This window comes from Helianthus annuus, chromosome 17, assembly GCF_002127325.2.
Source record: "Helianthus annuus cultivar XRQ/B chromosome 17, HanXRQr2.0-SUNRISE, whole genome shotgun sequence".
Classification (NCBI taxonomy): Eukaryota; Viridiplantae; Streptophyta; class Magnoliopsida; order Asterales; family Asteraceae; genus Helianthus; species Helianthus annuus.
Genome location: NC_035449.2, coordinates 22,806,138 through 22,811,829, shown reverse-complemented (window position 1 = coordinate 22,811,829; position 5,692 = coordinate 22,806,138). Strand labels below are relative to the sequence as shown.

The 5,692-nt window shown below is 49.5% G+C and overlaps 1 non-coding gene across 1 annotated transcript; it reads right to left on the bottom strand.

The window, feature by feature from the left end:
* Positions 1–634: 634 nt before the first annotated feature.
* Positions 635–741, bottom strand: LOC118489515. The gene has a single exon (XR_004887535.1). It is a non-coding gene; the product is annotated as a small nucleolar RNA R71 (small nucleolar RNA).
* Between the last annotated feature and the right edge of the window lie 4,951 nt (positions 742–5,692).

Sequence of the window (5,692 nt, the reverse complement as noted above, 5' to 3'; positions counted from 1 at the left end):
TTTAGTTGTTTATTTGCTTTCATAGATTTCCATTGCCTTTAGGTGCCTTTTGCTTGCAATTTGTGCCTTTCGAGTTAGATTTGCTTTAGTAATTAGATTAGATTTCTTCTCATTGTATGCACCACACTTGTTCACAGGGGCCACCTTCGTTTGCTGCTTCGTCTGAGCCCGAGCGAGATTTCCACGAGCGCCTTCGCATTTTCCGAGCTAGTTAGGTACACACTTCATCTTCTGCTTCTACTATGGGTGACAACGAAGCCCCAGCTTGGAGAGTCGTCGCAGACTACGCCAGGTCGAACGCGGCCAATGCTCGTTCCAGCATTACCCGACCCGCTATCGGGTTAATCGCTGGCAGATTCCACCCCAGATCATCACGATGGTTACGAACACCATCCAATTCCATGGACTACCTTCTGAGGACCCGAATGTCCATCTCTCGCGCTTTTCAGCTATCTGCGATACGTTCCAGGAGCAAGGTGTCACCGAGGATGCCTGCAAGCTGCGCCTATTTCCATTCTCGCTCGCTGACCGCGCTCATGCTTGGTTGGAATCCCTCCCAGCGGGATCCATTACTACCTGGGCCGGTATGAAAGAAAAATTCTTAGGTAAGTATTTCCCTCCTTCCAAAACCGCTCGTCTGATGAGCATGATCCAAGAGTTTCGCCAAAAGGAGGGAGATTCATTCTACGAGACATGGGAGCGTTTCAAGGAGTTACTACTCAAGTGTCCTCATCGCGGATTTGAGGATTGGGATTTAGTTGAGAGATTCTATCATGGAGTGACACCCACTACGAGGAATATGCTGAATACTACTGCCGGTGGCAATCTTCTGACCGCCAAGACACCTGATGGGTGCATGGATATGTTCGAGGATATAGCGATGAGTAGCTACGAGTTTCCTGAGTCTAGAGATTCATCCACTACACATAGAGGAGTGCACAAGGTCGATGAGGTCACCAGGATGCAAGCATAGATTGATGCTTTGAAACAGCAGGTGAGTGATATGAAGGTACAGAAGGAGCAGCTATGCGAGATATGCACTGGTAAGCATGACACGACCGCGTGTCCTATTGCTCCTACTGAGACACCAGAGCAGGTAGAGTTTGTGGGAAATCGAAATCAGGGAAATTTTGGGGAGCGTTACAATTTGAATTGGAGGAACCACCCGAATTTCAGTTGGAAGAACAACCACCCACCGGGGTTTTAGCAGCGTCAGAACTTGTTTCAGGACGCAGGAGCAGGATCGAGTTCGGGTACGAATAAAAGCCCCACGTTGGAGGAGATGCTGAGGCAGAACCAGGAGACAATGAAGCAGCATCAAGAGACCCTGGTTCAGCAGACACAGTTACTGACTCAGTTCATGACCAGAGAGGAGGCACGACATCAGGAGAACCAGTCGCGATTCTTGGAGCATGAGACTTTCATGAAGAATCAGAGCATGGCTTTCCAGAATCTTGAGAGGACTGTAGGTGCGATGTCAGAGAAGTTGAGTCAGAGACCCCCGGGTGGTCTCCCTAGTAGCACTGAGGGTAATCCAAATGCCACTGCAAAGGCTGTTACTACGAGGTGTGGTCGAGGAGCTGTAGAGGTCGAGCCGGTAGTCGATGAGGACCCGGAGGTCGACGAGGTGATTGAGATGGAGACCCCTGCTGGCAAAGTGCACCCTAGGCTGCGCCCAGCAAGTACAGCACAGTCCAGCGGGTCTCCAGTAGAGAAGAAGGATGCAGAGAAGGAGCCGATGAGGGTGTACAAGCCGACACCCCCTTACCCTGGTAGGTTAGTGAAGGGTAAGGACGCGGAGCAGTATGGTCGTTTCATGGAGATGCTGAAGAAGTTACACGTGAACATCCCGCTCGTCGAGGCTTTGGCGAAGATGCCAAAGTATGCGAAGTTTTTGAAGGATCTTCTTACGAATAAGAAGAAATTAGAGGATCTTTCGACTGTCACCCTGAGTGAGGAGTGTTCTGCTGTCGTGCAGAACAAGCTGCCAAAGAAAATGACTGATCCTGGTAGCTTTACCATCCCATGTCTGATTGGGAATCTTACTGTCAGCAATGCGCTTGCTGACCTAGGTGCTAGCATAAATCTCATGCCCTATTCCATTTTCGCTAAGCTTGACCTAGGAGAGCCTTCCCCTACGCGCATGAGTATTCAGCTCGTCGATCGATCGGTGAAATTTCCTAGGGGCATCGTGGAGAACATGTTGGTGAAGGTCGACAAATTCGTGTTTCCAGTTGACTTCGTCATCCTTGACATGGACGAGGACTCTGAGGTCCCACTGATATTAGGTCGTCCATTCCTTGCCACGGCACGAGCACTCATTGACGTGTACGACGGCAAGTTGACTCTTCGAGTAGATGAGGATGAGGTCACATTCGACATTCAGCGTTCTATGAGGCATACCCAGCAGCATGATGACACTCTATACTTTATCGATACTCTTATGTCACATGTGGGTGGCCTTCTCAGCGAGATAGGTGGGAGAGATGCGTCTGATGCGCATGATGCTAGTATGGATGATCAGGGGAGTGAGGTCACTGAGTTAGATGTTGAGCAGGACCCTCTGTTGCAGGCTACCGAGCCTTCCCCTAGATTCGAGGTGTTTGAGGTTATCGAGGAGGAGGAGATTCCGAAGGAGAGACCGTCTGTTGAGGCACCCCCGCCCCTGGAGTTGAAGGAGTTGCCGTCTCATCTGGAGTACGCATTCTTGGGCGAGGGATCGCAGTTACCCGTCATCATTTCTGCTGGATTGATGGAGGAGGAGAAGAAGAAGCTGATGAGTGTTTTGAGAGAGCACAAGCAGGCTATTGCGTGGAAGCTGATGGACATCAAGGGTATTAACCCTTCGTTTTGCACGCACAAGATTTTGATGGAAGAGGAGTTCAAGCCGGTGGTTCAGCCTCAGAGAAGGCTAAACCCTAATATGCAGGAGGTTGTGAAGAAAGAGGTGATTAAGTTGCTGGATGCAGGACTGATTTACCCGATTTCGGACTCTGCATGGGTGAGTCCCGTCCAGGTGGTCCCCAAGAAGGGGGGTATGACAGTGGTCGTCAACGATAGGAATGAGTTGATACCCACCCGGACCGTCACCAGCTGGCGAGTTTGCATAGATTATCGCAGACTCAATGATGCCATACGCAAGGATCACTTTCCTTTGCCATTCATTGATCAGATGCTGGAGCGATTGTCAGGACAGCAGTTCTATTGCTTTCTTGATGGATTCTCAGGTTATTTCCAGATCCCTATTGCACCAGAGGATCAGGAAAAGACCACATTTACGTGCCCTTTTGGCACCTTCGCGTATCGACGCATGCCATTTGGGTTGTGTAACGCTCCAGCCACATTTCAGCGCTGTATGGTGGCGATCTTTCACGAGTTGATCGAGGACTCCATGGAGGTGTTCATGGATGACTTTTCTGTGTTTGGGAGTTCCTTCGATCATTGTCTGCGTAATCTCGAGCGTGTGCTTACTCGATGTGAGGAGACGAACCTGATGCTTAACTGGGAGAAGTGTCATTTTATGGTTCGAGAGGGGATTGTGCTAGGGCACAAGATTTCACAGGCGGGGCTTGAGGTTGATCAAGCCAAGGTTGATGTTATTTCCAAGCTCTCGCCGCCTACTTCTGTGAAGTCGATTAGGAGTTTCTTGGGTCATGCGGGATTCTACCGCCGTTTCATCCGCGACTTTTCGAAAATTGCTCGCCCGATGACCCAGCTGCTAGAGAAGGATAGGCCATTCGTATTCGACGATGAGTGTTTGAGGGCCTTCGAGTTGATTAGGGAGAGGTTAGTGAGTGCTCCCATTCTGATTGCTCCCGATTGGAGCCTCCCATTTGAGACCATGTGCGATGCCAGCGACTTTGCTGTTGGGGTCGTTCTAGGGCAGCGTAGGGAGAAACACTTTCATCCCATTTACTACGCTAGCAAGACCCTAAACGACGCCCAAGAAAATTACACCACGACGGAGAAGGAGTTGCTGGCAGTCGTATTCGCGTGCGACAAATTTCGTTCCTATCTTGTGCTGTCAAAGACTATTATTTTAACGGATCATGCGTCTCTTCGGTACTTGTTTGCGAAGAAGGATGCGAAGCCTAGGCTTATTCGATGGATTTTGCTGCTTCAGGAGTTTGATATAGAGATTAGGGACAAAAAGGGGGCTGAGAACGTTGCTGCTGATCATCTGTCGAGATTAGAGAGCCCCGAGATAGAGAAGACTCGGGAGGACAGGATTGGGGATGATTTTCCCCATGAGGCGTTGATGTTTTTGAAAGCCCACGAGGAAGGCTTTCCCTGGTTCGCCGATCTGGCGAATTACTTGTCTACAGGTGACCTTGTGGAGGGCATGACGTATCAGCAAAAGAAGAAATTCTTTGCGGATGTCAAGCACTACATTTGGGAGGATCCGTACTTGTTTAGGATCGGTGCGGACCAGGTTATTAGGAGATGCGTGTTTGGGTCCGAGTCGCGCAGCATTATGCGACATTGTCATGAGGGACCGACTGGTGGCCATTATGGTGCTGCTTATACCGCCAAACGTGTGTTTGATGCGGGTTTTTATTGGCCGACCATCTTTAGGGACGCACATGAGTTTGTGCGAAGTTGTGATGCCTGTCAGAGGACAGGAAATATCTCATCCTGTAATGAGATGCCCCAGAACCCCATTCAGGTGGTTGAGGTCTTTGATATTTGGGGTATCGATTTTATGGGTCCGTTCCCCATGTCGAGGGGGAACCGATACATCCTAGTCGCAGTGGATTATGTTTCTAAGTGGGTGGAGGCAGAGGCCTTGCCTACGAATGACGCGAGGGTTGTTGTGAGATTCTTGAGGAGGTTGTTTGCTAGGTTTGGGACACCGAAGTCCTTGATATCTGATCGAGGCACCCACTTTTGCAATTCACAGATGGAGAAGGTCTTGAAACACTATGGGGTCACCCATCGGCTTTCGACGGCCTATCATCCACAAACAAGTGGGCAGGTGGAAAATTCGAATAGGGGGATTAAGAGGATCTTGGAGAAAACTGTCGGAAACAGTCGTATTGATTGGTCCGAGAAGTTGGATGACGCTCTGTGGGCTTTCCGTACTGCTTATCGGACACCTATTGGGACCACACCCTTTAGGTTAGTTTATGGGAAAGCGTGTCATCTACCGGTGGAGCTAGAGCATCGTGCATACTGGGCACTGAAGGCAGTCAATCTTGACTTGCCAGCTGCGGGTAAGAACCGGTTTCTTCAGATGCACGAGTTAGAGGAGTTGCGCGATGAGGCGTATGAGAAGTTGTGGGCATATAAAGAGCGTACTAAGGCGTTGCACGACAAACACTTGAAGTAGGTGAAGGAGTTTAAGTGTGGGGAGAAAGTGCTGCTATACAATTCCCGGTTGAAGCTGTTCCCAGGAAAGTTGAGATCGCGTTGGCACGGACCATATGTGGTTAAGCAGGTGTTTCCGTACGGGACGATAGAGGTTGAGAATGAAGACGATCAGAGGTTCAAGGTCAATGGGCATCGATTGAAACATTTTGTCGAGGGACCGACAGAGGATCGAGAAGAGGAGGTGATTGACCTCCTCGTTATGAGCACTTGAGAGTGTGTTACACGCTCGGGATTTCCTGAGTTGTATAGTTTGTACCATTTATTTTGTATCTTTTATTTTTGTGTATATTTAGTCTGTTTGTGTCAGTTTGCGTCGTACGTA